This window comes from Physeter macrocephalus, chromosome 8, assembly GCF_002837175.3.
Source record: "Physeter macrocephalus isolate SW-GA chromosome 8, ASM283717v5, whole genome shotgun sequence".
Lineage (NCBI taxonomy): Eukaryota > Metazoa > Chordata > Mammalia > Artiodactyla > Physeteridae > Physeter > Physeter macrocephalus.
The window spans coordinates 694,488-708,908 of record NC_041221.1 but is presented as its reverse complement, the minus strand read 5'-3'; the positions used below and the strand labels follow the sequence as shown (position 1 = coordinate 708,908).

Here is a 14,421-nt window from a genome sequence, read left to right as displayed (position 1 = left end):
CCATACTGTTCTCCATAGTGGCTGTATCAATTTACATCCCCACCAACAGTGCAAGAGGCTTCTGTTTTCTCCACACCCTCTCCAGCATTTGTCGTTTGTAGATTTTTTAATGATGGCCATTCTGACTGGTGTGAGGTGATACCTCATTGTAGTTTTGATTTGCATTTCTCTAATGATTAGTGACGTTGAGCATTCTTTCATGTGTTTGTTGGCAATCTGTATATCTTCTTTGGAGAAATGTCTGTTTAGGTCTTCTGCCCATTTTTGGATTATGTTTGTCTTTTTTTTTTATATAGAGCTGCATGAGCTGCTTGTAACTTTTGGAGATTAATCCTTTGTCAGTTGCTTCATTTGTAAATATTTTCTCCCATTCTGAGGGTGGTCTTTTTGTCTTGTTTATGGTTCCCTTTGCTGTGCAAAAGCTTTTAAGTTTCATTAGGTCCCATTTGTTTATTTTTTGTTTTTATTTCCATTTCTCTAGGAGGTGGGTCAAAAAGGATCTTGCTGTGATTTATGTCATAGAGTATTCTGCTTATGTTTTCCTCTAAGAGTTTTATAGTGTCTGGCCTTACATTTCTCCAAAGAAGATATACAGATTGCCAACAAACACATGAAAGGAGGCTCAACATCAGTAATCATTAGAGAAATGCAAAGCAAAACTATAATGGGGTATCACCTCACACCAGTCAGAATGGCCATTTATCTCTGGGCTTTCTATCCTGTTCCATTGATCTATATTTCTGTTTTTGTGCCAGTGCCATACTTAAAATTCCTTTTTATGATGAACAACTTTTCATTGCATAATTTAAATACATAATAAATAGTATTCTTTTAATTATAAAAAACACACATTGGCTTATATTTACATTATTCATATCAAAATGTTACTTTTAAGAACTTTTAAAAATTTACTTACTCTTAATACTTTCAATAATTATTAGACAAAATATACTAATATATAATAATAATATTAACATAGTAAATAAGAACATAAGAGCATTAACCATAGAGCAGGAGATGTTGAGGCATGGGTTAAAATGGAACATATTGGACACTCTCCATATGGAAATCAAACTTCACTTTCTTCACCATTTGCTGAGAGCTAGGAGTGGAGCACAGCTCCATCATGAGCCATTTCATAAACAATGAACAAGGACACACGAAAGGCAAGAACTTCTCTGCTCCTTCCATGAAACACCAATGCCACTCCAGATCCAAGTCAAAGGAGGTCTATTGCCATGAAGAAAATGATTATCATGGGGACCCTGCAGGAGAGCCAACAAAACATTTGGTGTCACATTTCCTCATCCTTGTGGACATTCAGGGAACAAAACAGGCTCCTGTTATGTGTGTTATATTGTTATATGTGTTATAATCCAAATTTTTACATAGCATGAAAAAGAAAAAAAAGAAACCATCAACAAACTTGCCATGATCCCTATATTCCACAGGAATAATACTTTGCTTCTACCCAAAATGCTTTAAACATAATTCCTCTTTGTATTAGAGGCTTAAAGTGTAAAGGCCAACTTGACTATATAAAAGCTTCAGGAAAATCCATATATTTAAGTTCAGAATGGCTTTTCTTTCATTACCGTGTAGTGTCTGCAAACCACATTGATGCATTTTATCAGGAGTCATACTGGCTCAAAGTAGAGCGATAAAAACCATAAGAACATAAAATCTTATTTTTTAAGTTCTTAGGTTTAAATATGCATCAGCAGGATGGAAGTCTTTATTTTCTCCACATTAGCCTTAATGACTGTGCAAAGGATTTGAAGATCACTATTCTTGAAAAGTGGATTTGGCCATTGTCATACTGTCTCTGTCACCAAAGCTCTGTTATCAAAGCTTTCTCTCTTTTGTAAAAACAAATTTTTATCTGCCTAGCACTTTTCCCACATGCCACTATATGGAACATTCCAAATCATTGATTAATTAGGGCAGTTGTTTTAATGAGAAAGATTGATTTTTGTCTATTTGCATTATCTTCTCTTTTCTTGACCTCATTCTCCTTTGGGACATCGGTTATTATTCAAAGTCTCTACAGCTGGCTTGAAACTCCCCTGGGAATGCCAGTTTAACAAACTGTCTCATGGAAAATTATTGCTCTCCACTTTACCTCAGATATATATATATACACACACATAAGGGGGTGTCTTAGTCCATTTGGGCTACTGTAACAAAATAGCTTATAAACAACAGAAATTTATTTTTCACAGTCTGTAGGCTGGATCATGGTGTCAGCATGGTTGAATGAGATCCCTCTTCCAGCTTGTAGACTTTCTGTTGCATTCTCACATGGCAGGAAGGGGAAGGGATCTCTCTGGAGCTTCTTTTAAAAGGTAGTTTTGTAAGGGCTTCACCCTCCTGACTTAAGCACCTCCCAAAGGCTCTACCTATTAGTACCATCACCTGTGGGGGTCAGGATTTCAATATACAAATTTGGGGGGAACACAAAGATTCAAACCATAGCAGGGTGCATGCATATACATGTATATAGGATGGCAATTTGCTCTACTCTAAATGTATCCCTTCCTTCTTGCCTTCCTCACAGTCCATCAAAGCACCCATTTCTTGAATGATATGTACTTTTCTAGCTGGAAGGAAAAACCCTGATGATTAAATAGGCACTATTTCATTTGCCCACAGAATAGCCAATTAATACACGAGAAGTAGCAGCGAGGTTAAAGAAACATGAAGCATAGATAAGGACCACAGAGTAAACCAAGTAAAGTGTCAACTCAGAAGGATAGCAAAGGACTAAACATAGAGTAGATAGTCAATAAATGGTTACTGGTCAGCTAATTGATTTTGTTATTTACCCAGGAGCAATTTTAATTTTCTAAGAGGACTTATAATAAATTCCTACTGGTAGAATTTAAGATATTGCAGGAGACAATAAGGATTTTGTTTTAGTTTTGTACCCATTAAATTATATCCTGTAGTTGATCACTTAATTTTATCTAAATGCAAATTTGACCTTATGTTTGTCTTTTTGTACCATATAATTTTTAAAAATATTGATATGAAATGAAGTGGATTCTCAGATGTGGTCCCTGGTTTAGTATTGGTCTGGTCTATGCTGGAATAAAAAGCATTCTTGGACGGATGTGGAGAGTGAAAATCTTTAACTTTCTCATTGTTTCATCTAAACTTGAAATGGGTGGAGACAGAAAGTAAGACTCACTTTGCAATTAATGACAAGCTAATCAGGAAGACTAACCCCAACTAGTTTGTGAAAGGCCAGTAGATTTCTTTACAAGCCTTAGTTTCCCTTACTATTATCAACCAAGGGAAGGATAAATGAGGTTAAAAATTTTAAGAATAAAGGAAGAACTAATGAACAAACAAGCAAAAAATAGTAGCATCTCTGGGGGGAAACAGTTTTTTGTAAAGATGTTCAGAAGAAGTACAATATAAATATCTGAGTTTTGATGCACTGATCCAATGCATATATGCACCTACACACTGAGATTAAGATGCATGTTTCAATAAACATCAAGATTTATTATGCATTTGGAAAGTATTGACTGAGGTGAAAGTCAATACATCTTGATGTTCACCACAACAAAATCAATAGTTGCTTAATAATTTACCAAGATTCAGTGGATTTAATGTATCTGATGGCTATGAAGTAAAGTAAAACCACTACACTTCTTTCAGGAACACTTGATAAAGGATATAATACCAGCATCAAACATTTGGAACCAAAATTTATACCCTCTCCTTTTTGAATGAAGGCAAGTGAAACATCACCTTTCCCAGAACTGCAGATGTGAACTCTGAAATTTGAGCATGGAGAAAGGAGTAACAGGAAGGAACCTCAGAGAAGACAACACTCATTAGAAAACAGATTCAGTGTCACAGATGAATGCGGGCATCTGTGCCTGTGAATTAAACAGCAGCATCCTCCTGTTAAATATAATTCGATCCACTTTGTTAGGCCCCAAACTTGCTTTATGTTGATTGTACATTTGTCTTTTCCTAGTTTCCCACTTATCTCCAGAGATTAATAAATGCAGTTAATTCAAATGCCTTGACAATCTAACCCCAATTCAAAAGGGTCTTAGTGACAGACTTAGAAAAAAAAAGTGATGGCACATTTTCGATCCTTCTTAGGATCACCTTAATATTTGTTTCCACTTCAGGAATGTGGAAATTAGAAGATGGCCAATCCTCTGCAGAGCTGATATAATGATTCATCTATAATCAGAAGCCAGGCCAATATGACCAGTCATTAACATCACTCAAGTTAAGTCCAAAACAGGGAAACTCTATACACTGAACTGTGGGAATGCATGAATAGTCTGATAAACATGCAGAATGGAGGTTTCCTAGTGCTTCTAGATAGTATTAATAAGTCAAGTTTGGGAAATAAAAATGAATGTCAAAGCAACCAGCAGATTAAGCAAAATCTGGGCTTCCTCCAGAATAAATTTTTAATGATTCATTTCTCTAGAAAATTGTCACACTACCTTTAGCTGAAAGCACAGAAAAGAGATCTGGCTCCCATTTTGTAAGGTCCACCCAAGGAAATAATAAACAAGTGTGGGCTACAGAAAATAATGGCTAATAACATTCCCCTAAAGAGAACAGAAATGTGAGTTGCTCTTTGCAGGCCTTGCCAATAGATAAGGCAGGACATGTAATAAATGAGTGAAGAGGGGGACCAGATACAGGTACAAAGATTAAAGATTGCAAGTAACCCCAACTTACCAATCTTTGAAATGGTTCTAAGAGCAAAATTGTCACATATGTCTTGCATTCTTGGCAGGGAACATCAGTGATGGGTGAACACCTCTAATGTATCACAATTTATGTTTTTCAGAGCTTGTCCATGAACTATCATGAATTACCATAACTGAGCCTCACAAAAAAACTTTTAAATGACCTGGAAAGGTGTTCTAATCCCCTCTTAACAGACAAGGGAACCTACAACAAGAAACATGTAACTAGTCCCAGATCACACAATCATTAAGGGGCAGAACTGAATTTGAATCCATATCTTCTAATTCCAAACCCAGGGCATTTCTTTGGATGTCAAGAAGAAGCTTTTATAGAACAACAATAAAATTTGTTACTACTTGTGTTAGTTAGCAATCTCCAGAGAAACAGAAGCAACAGGGGATATGTTGTGTGTGTGTGGAGAGAGAGAAAGATTTTATGAAATTGACTCACACAAATGTGGGAGATGACAAGTTTAAAATCTGCAAGGCAGTTGAGGCTGGGAACTCAAGCAGGATTTCTATGTTGCAGCTTTAAGATAGAATTTCGGGCTTCCCTGGTGGCTCTGTGGATAAGAATCCACCTGCCAATGCAGGGGACGTGGGTTCGATCCCTGGTCTGGGAAGATCCCACATGCCACGGAGTAACTAAGCCTGTGTGCCACAACTACTGAGCCCGTGTGCCATAACTACTGAAGCCCGTGTGCCACAACTACTAAAGCCCACGTGCCTAGAGCCCATGCTGCACAACAAGAAAAGCCACTGCAATGAGAAGCCCACACACCACAATGAAGAGTAGCCCCCGCTCGCCACAACTAGAGAAAGCCCGCGCACAGCAACGAAGACTCAATGCAGCCAAAAATAACTTAAAAATTAAATCTTAAAAAAAAAAAAAAGACAGAAGTTCTTCTTCAGGAAGCCTCAGTCTTTGCTCTTAAGGTCTTCAACTGATTGGATGAGTCCCACCCACATTATGGAGAGTAATCTGCTTTACTTAAAGTCAATTAATTATAAATGTTAATCAAAACTAAAAAATACCTTCACAACATCAGATCTAGTGTTTGACCAAACAACCAGGTACCACGGCCTAGCCACGTGTGACACATAAAAGTAACCATCACGCCACCATTTCTAGGGAAAAGAATTAAAACTTTTGTTTTCAATAATATTCTTATATCTGCCTTTGCACACTTTCCAGGCTCGCCACAACTAGAGAAAGCCCGCGCACAGCAACGAAGACTCAATGCAGCCAAAAATAACTTAAAAATTAAATCTTTAAAAAAAAAAAAAGACAGAAGTTCTTCTTCAGGAAGCCTCAGTCTTTGCTCTTAAGGTCTTCAACTGATTGGATGAGTCCCACCCACATTATGGAGAGTAATCTGCTTTACTTAAAGTCAATTAATTATAAATGTTAATCAAAACTAAAAAATACCTTCACAACATCAGATCTAGTGTTTGACCAAACAACCAGGTACCACGGCCTAGCCACGTGTGACACATAAAAGTAACCATCACGCCACCATTTCTAGGGAAAAGAATTAAAACTTTTGTTTTCAATAATATTCTTATATCTGCCTTTGCACATTTTCCAGAACAAGCTAGTGAAACTAAGAGCTAATTAGATAAAATTATTCATTCAAATGTCTACCTCTAACATTACTATCTTAAATCCCACATTCTCCTTTTATGTAACTTACAGCCCCATTTTGTATCAGGTTTCTATTCATTACAGCAATTGTGAAACATGAAGAATAGTTACTTCTCTAGTAACCAAACTGGGAGAAGAGCTCCTTGGTTGACCAAATTCTAACTATTAAGTGATCTAAAGTGGTGTTTCTAAAACTGTGGGTGATGGACTATCTTCCTTAGAAGCATCTGGGAACCTTGTTAAAAGGCAGATTCTTAAGTCCTACCCTAGTGCTTTTGAATCAGAATTTCTAATGGTGGGTCCACACTATATTTTAGCAAGCATCCCAGGCAACATTTAGGTCCAATGTAGTATAAGAACCACTGAACCAGAATATTAAAGCAGTGAGTATACAAATAAGACTCAGGCACTAACACAGAGCCCTCTACACATTCTCTTGATCTCAGCCAAGTTGAGATCAAGAGAAAAAATAAAAACAAAACTTCCCAGCTTTGGCAAAAATAAAAACATTGGTTTTGTCATATTCTCACAAACAAATGTACCAGTGCTCAGTAAAAGTGGGAAACAAACACATAACTCCCTGTAGAAAATGACTTTGGGAAAATAGGAATAGATCCAAAACATAGAATGATCACCATGGGCTGTAAACAGAGAAAGAGAATTGTGCCACGAGTGGTACACACTGTGTGAATCAGAAGGTACTTCATCAACACAAGGCACAATTTCAGGTGGTCAAGTGCCCTGAACTTTATGGAACTTTTGAACTAGAATCTGTATAAGTGAATAAATGTGAAGAAACAAAAAGTAGTATCACTTTGAGAAGTGAAAATCTAAAATCTTGAGAAGTCTCCTTTTAAAGGAATTATAGACCTAGGACAAATCAGTATTATTAAGTCCATTTCCTCGGTCTTCAGTTTCCCATAAACCATTACAGCAAGATGAAATTTCATCCTGGTTTAAATTATTTCAAGGGAGGTTTTACAAAGCCTCTTCATAACTTCTGATATGCGTGTGCTTCATTCTATACATAAAACAAATGGCATATTTTAAAAATCAACTTCCCAAAACTTTATCAATTTATCAAATATTTTCTACAGGATTATTTTAAATAGTGAGCACATGGTAAGGGTGTAAGGAAAAGGGAACCTTAGTGCTCTGTTGGTGGGAATGTAAATTGATAAAAACCATTATGAAAAACAGTATGAAGTTTCCTCAAAAAATTAAAAATAGAACTACCATATAATCCAGCAATTCCGCATCTGGGTATTTATCCAAAGGAATTAAAAACATATTATCATAGAGATACCTGCACTTCTATGCTCATTGCAGCATTATTCACAATAGCCAAGATATGGAAGCAACCTATGTGTCTATTAACTGATGAATGAATGAAGAATCTATAGTATATACATGCAATGAAGTATTATTCAGCCATGAGAAAGGAGGAAATCCTGCCATTTACAACAACTTGTGTGAACCTTGAGGGCATTACGCTTAGTGAAATAAGTCAGACAAAGACAAATGTATCCCTTATGTGTACAATCTAAAAAGCAGAGTAGAGTGGTGGTTACAAGGGTTGGGGAATGTGGGGAATGAGGAGATATTGGTCACAGGGTACAAACATTCAGTTATAAAATCAGCAAGTTCTGGGGACCTAGTGTACAGCATGGTGATGATAGGTAATACTGCATCAGATACGTGAATGTTGCTAACTATTCTTTTCACAAGAAAGAAATGGTAACTATTTGATGGGATAGAGGTGGTAGCTAACGTCACCATGGCAATCATTTTGCAATATATAAATGTGTCAAATCAACAAGTTGTACAGTTTAAATTTATACAGCGTTATGTGTCAATTATATCCCAATAAAGCTGGGGAGAAATAAATATGTAAATAAGTAAATAGTGACAACAGTGTGCATTTTAAATATACCATCTAGAAGAGTTCATTTTACACACAGCTGTTTGGTAATGTGTCTATTGAACAAATAGAACTAACCCTGTAGTTCTTTTCCAAAGGACCCTTCATCCTGTAATTGAAATCTTTTAAAAACATGTCAAGCATAGTAAAACAATGTGTAAATATTTATATTCTAATTATATATATATATGTTTAAATAATTAACAAATTAACTTGATGCTTAGGGGACACTAGTGTAAAAAGCAATGGTCTGGAATGGAAAGAAATGAGTTTGATGATGGTCCTTCCACTTATTAATTTATATATTCACAAGCATATTATTAGCAACTCTGGGTCACTCTGCAGACTGGGTATGTCAATACCCTCTTCCCAGCATCCCGATTAGCATGTTTAGCAGGACTTCTGGGTCAACGCAACAAATTTAAACTGCAACACAAAACTTCCCTCCACTGATGTCTAAGCAACTGAGCAAAAAGAACTGCATCAACCAAAAAAAAAAAAGAAAAAATAGAATTAAAGTAGGAATGTACATTTTTTAAAGTAATGGAAGGAAAGTTACAGCTGACTGTAGAGTAGAGAGTGGGACACAGGACAGTTTCATTCCTAACCACACCCCTCCTACCAGACTCCACTGTATCCCAGGAGTTCAGTGAGTTTACAAAGTCCTGAAATATTTCACTAATACCCCCAAACCTGAACAGAAGCAGACTGAACACACATTTTTATCTTTGTCCGCTTTTAACAAAGGAGTAATGGAATTTTTCATGGGGTGAAGCAGGTTAAATGAAGAAAAAAGTCAATGTGGGTGAAAGTCTCTGATGAAAACGAAGGTTCCAGAGCTACATACTGAATTGGAGAACAAGCTGAAGTTCAAGGATACCCCCGCCCCATGGAAATGTGAATGCCTCCTAGCTAGTTGTATTGAACATACATGGTTAAAAAAAATTGTGGAAGCAGAGCAGATCCTAGGTATCCTAAAAGAAAGCTCCTCAGCTGACCAAATAGAATGTCAACATAGAACTGCCAAAGCATAAGCAAGGTGAAAAGAAACAGCATGGCAACTCTGCAAACACATGACAGCAAAAAGGGTGGGAGTAGTAAAAGAAGCAGAATATCAAAAAGACAAAGAACCAAGCCCAGGAGGAAAACATTACTCAATGAACAGAAGGAAATTCCTCTATAAATTAGGCTATGCTATAAAACAGCTTGATTATTTAATGGATACGGTGAGATGATAAAAGGATAGAAGGAGATGAAAGGGGAGATTGCATAGTTAAGGCAATAAATTGATGCCCAAATTAACATCATTCCTGAACTAAGAAATATATTGGAATTAGCAAGGAATTGAATAGACATAGGTAAAGAGAAAATTACTGGCATGTGGAAAGTTGAAAGTAAAGGCAATGAATGTAGATAAAAGAGACAAAAACATTCAAACAACTAGAGAGGAACTAAATTTTATGGAGGAGAAAAGCAATCCATCCTATGAACTGCTGCCTCTGAGGTAGAGAATCCAACAAATTAACCCAAAAAATATGTTGTAAGTTACAGTACAAGAAAAAATAAACCCTGAGATTCCAAGAAAAAAACTGCTGTGTTAGAGTGAAAGAGCATATCATGATTGGGCATATCAAATGTGATAGAGGACCTTCAACACTGACAGACTATCAAACATCAAGAATAAAGAAATAAACAGGAATCCAGGCAAATTGTGAAAATCACCCACAGCAGTTAAAAAATCACGCTGGCCTTCTATTTATCCACCGCGTCAATGAATGACAGATGATGATGGAATAATGTCTATTATGTTCTAAGAGAAAGAAAATGGTTTCCCAAGAGTATAATCTCCAGCTAAGAGGTTGTTCACATTTAAAAGCATCAGGCAGACATTCTTGAACATAAAAGAAATGAGGCAATAGAAAATCCATGAAGTCTTTAATCTGGCCAATAGATAGATGAATCAAATTTTTAAACTTGAGAAAGAAGAAGCCATGGCAAAAATAAAATGGTGTTAAGCCTTAAATCTACCTTACCATTCTTCCAGTGTCCCAATATGTTAGAAAATGTTCATATTAAAAATTTGGAGGAAAAAAAACTGAGCTATCACATGTGATAATGTACATTTTAATTACCATGTTTTGTAAAGATGGTTGAGCTGTCAGTGTCACTGAAAAGGTGTCCAAGCCCACTTCTTTGGCAGTAATACAGAGCATCAGGGGGTGGGGAGAGGACCATTAGCAGGTCAGCACACCACCAGGCTGCAGGCAGATATTTATCTGAAATATATGTCTGAATCATAAGTTTTGATAAGAGAGAAAGTTGAGAATCCATGACAGAATCAGGACCTTGGCATCGGATGGGACCATCAAAGTGACCATTAGGTTACTCAGTGATACTAAGTAGCATAAAAATAATTATTAGATACATCATAACAAATTTATAATTCTCTTCTCCCCTAGGAAAAATAAGAAAGACATGGTCTATGTCCTTTGAAATATTGTACAGCTTGCATTGTGTGGTGTGATGAAAAGATCATTTAACCAAATGCCAGGAAAATTGAATTTACAGTTCAACATATTTGATTATCTATAGATGTAATAGATGACATATAGATTAAATAAGAAAAAATGCATGTGTGTTGAGAGTTTAGCTGAGTTATTCCATGATATTGCTGCCTCAGCATCCATTTGGTTCAGCCTGCAGGGACTTAAATGGACACCAGTCCCTCATGCAAGTACATGCCCTATATGGTCACCCGGTGGGTGAGGCACGAGTGAATGTAAGCTCCTGAAATAATTCCCCACTAGCCCTTGTTCAGCAGCCTCCCCTGTCTCTCACCTGGATTTCCTCTTGTGCGCGCCTTAGATAAGACCCCCATGGAGCTTACCAAAATGCTGCTTTTTCCTTTTTCATTGACCAATTTGGCCTTAGCCTAGGAACCCCAAAGCACTTCACCCACGGACCCTAATAAAGGCACGTGCCCCAGGTCCTCTGTCTCTCTCTGTTCTGCACTCTGCCTTGACCTCTCCCCCACCCCATTGGATGCATAGGGTGTTTCCTCCAGGACCGTGGGTAATAAACTTCTCTATTTCAATTTCTCTTGTGATCTGTTGTTGAACTAGTGTTCACCATCCAACACCCTGTGCTCCACTTAACAAATGTTCATTTAACTAAGTCAAAACGATATGACAATTTCAACAGAGGTCCCCACATCTAATAAAAAATATTTTTAAAGTAACAAAAGGAATACACCTTACTATAAACGTTTATCTGAAATCAAAAGTTGAAACATGTGGCATTCATTTTAAAAATAGGGAAATAATAAAGATATCCGTTATCAGCAACATCTTAAAGGATTTGGGGCTGTGAGAAACAGAAACCCAACAGAGATAGACCACAAAAACGAGGATTTGTTATAGTAGAATCTAAAGTCTAAAGGGGAAACTGCTCCCCACAATAAGTTGAAAGATAACGAGCAGTGTCTGTTTCTGTCTTTCTGATGCTAGATGTCGTGTTGGATTGCTTTCAGTGGGTTGAGGGTTTTGTGTGTGTGTGTGTGCACGCGCACGCATGTGCGAACTCCCTGCAGCCTGACTTTCTACAGGATGGCCAGTTCCTGCTCCTGGGGTTTACAAGAGGCTTGGGGTTGCCATAGGGTCAACTCTAGCCTCCACGGTACTTACTTCATGGCTCCCGTGGAACACCATCTAACTCCCAGTCCTTGCTGATCATTGACTGTCCAATGAACTACCTTTCTCTGAATCATGTGCCCATTTTTTAAAGCAATCAGCCATGACTGGGCTGTACTCAAGTAGTGCTCAACTGTCAAGCAGAACTGAATCTACAAACAGAACAGTTAGGAAAGGGAGGTTGAACAGACAGGGAAACTAATCAATGTCTCTTCTACATTTGTTTTTGTAATAAAATTATAAGAATAAATATTAAGATTTAAATGAGAAATAAAAATTATATTGGCAACTGAAAATTCATTATGCACAATTAGAATAATTACATAAAGAAAAGACCAAATAAATCTGCTATTAAAAATAAATTATCAATTAGAAATAATAAAATAGTGAAATGGAAATATAGAACATCTAAAAAGTTCATAGAAGTTTTATATTCCGTAACAGGTAGCTAAAACATAATAATAAAGGAGACCATTTCTCAATAACAATAAAATTATAAAATGTTAATGAAAGAGTTTAATGAAAGCTACACAGAACTTTCACAATGAAAAAATGTTAAGTAGGAAATATAAAGAAAACCTTTAGTAAAGGAAGAGTTACAGTTTAGACCTCAATAAAGAGATTAATATTTTCTCAAATTTAATTTATATGGGTATTATATAGGTATTATAATCCCACTCAAATTCCCAATTGGAAAGATAACAAGATACTTCTAAAATTGATTCTGGAAAAACATTTTAAATAATTGGAATATTAAAGAAATATTTTTAAAAAGGAATTATCACAGATTTTTTAAATATAAGAAAAGCAAAGTGTTACTTTAGGAGAACTGAGTTTTATCAGATATTAAAATCTTATAAAACATCAAAATTAAAGGTTTAGTTCTGTAATAAAAATAGATAAAAGGAAAAATAGAACAAAATAGGTCAATCAGAAATTGCACCAGCATTATATTAAAACTTCAATGGTTAAAAAGAAAAGTTATTAATAAATTATATGGATAAAAGATATCAATTTTAAGAGAAATTAAATTGGATATTTACTTTGCATTATCCACTAAAATAAATTCCAGGTCTATAAAAGAATCATTTTTAACAAATTCATAAATATTAGAATAATTAAGATATCTATTATATCTGCAGAGAAATGATAACTTTCTTAAGGTTAAAGTACCAAGTAAAATCACAAAAGAAAGATTAAGAAATTTATGTATGAAAAATTTTAAACTTTTATTAAAAAAAAATTTACCAAAAAAACCCTCTCAATTGAAAAGGAAAAAGAAACAAGTAGATGCAATACCTGATATCAAATATTTCGTCCTATAGCATATAATCTCTCACTAAAATGTACAAGAATAGCAAAAAAAACATTAAAATTGAAATAGGCAGCAATTTGTACAAGAAAAAACACAAATACATTTAAATAAATGGAAAAATGTTCTTTCTCTCTAAATATAAAAGATATGCACACTGAAGCAAACTTAAATACTATCATGCAGCTACAAAACAAGAAAACATTTCTGGTAACAGTGCACAAATCTAATGAAGATGTTATCACACTAGAACTTTTCAGCACATTGCAAACTGGTAAAACTGATCTGGATGGCAATATCACAAAATGAACACCAAGGGAAATAAAACTTTTTTTCCATTTTTACCACACCCAAGAGACAAAATAATGAGCATAAGCTTTGAGTCCAAGCAGACATGGGCTCCATTTCTGATATCACATCTCAGCTTCACTCTCTTCATTGATTAAAAGATGATAACAAAAGTCCAGGACCAGATGGTTTCACAGGTGAATTCTATCAAACATTTAGAGAAGAGCTAACACCTATCCTTCTCAAATTCTTCCCAAAAACTGCAGAGGGTGGAACACTCCCAAATTCATTCTATGAGGCTACCATCACCCTGATACCAAAACCAGACAAAAATATCACACAAAAAAGAAAATTACAGGCCAATATCACTGATGAACAAAGATGCAAAAAACTTCAACAAAATGCTAACAAACAGAATGCAACAACACATTAAAAGGATCATACACCTTGATCAAGTGGGATTTATTCCAGGGATGCAAGGATTCTTCAATATATGTAAATCAACCAATGTGATATACCATATTAATAATTAAAGAATAAAAACCACATGATCATCTCAATAGATGAAGAAAAACCTTTGACAAAATTCAACACCCATTTATGATCAAAACTCTCCAGAAAGTGGGCATAGAGGGAACCAACCTCAGCATAATAAAGGTCATATATGACAAACCCACAGCAAACATTATTCTCAATTGTGAAAACTGAAAGCATTTCCTCTAAGATAATGAACAAGACAAGGTATCCACTCTCACCACTATTATTCAACATAGTTTTGGAAGTCCTAGCCATGGCAGTCAGAGAAGAAAAAGAAATAAAAGGAATACAAATTGAAA

General features: G+C 35.7%; 1 long non-coding RNA gene across 1 annotated transcript in view; it reads right to left on the bottom strand.

Moving 5' to 3' along the window:
• Positions 1-802: 802 nt before the first annotated feature.
• The window catches only part of LOC129392307 (uncharacterized), a 50,163-nt gene continuing 36,544 nt past the window's right edge, over positions 803-14,421 (bottom strand). Inside the window, exon 3 of the long non-coding RNA XR_008617997.1 lies at positions 803-1,265. This is a non-coding gene — a long non-coding RNA (uncharacterized lncRNA). The remainder of the gene's footprint in view (positions 1,266-14,421) is intronic.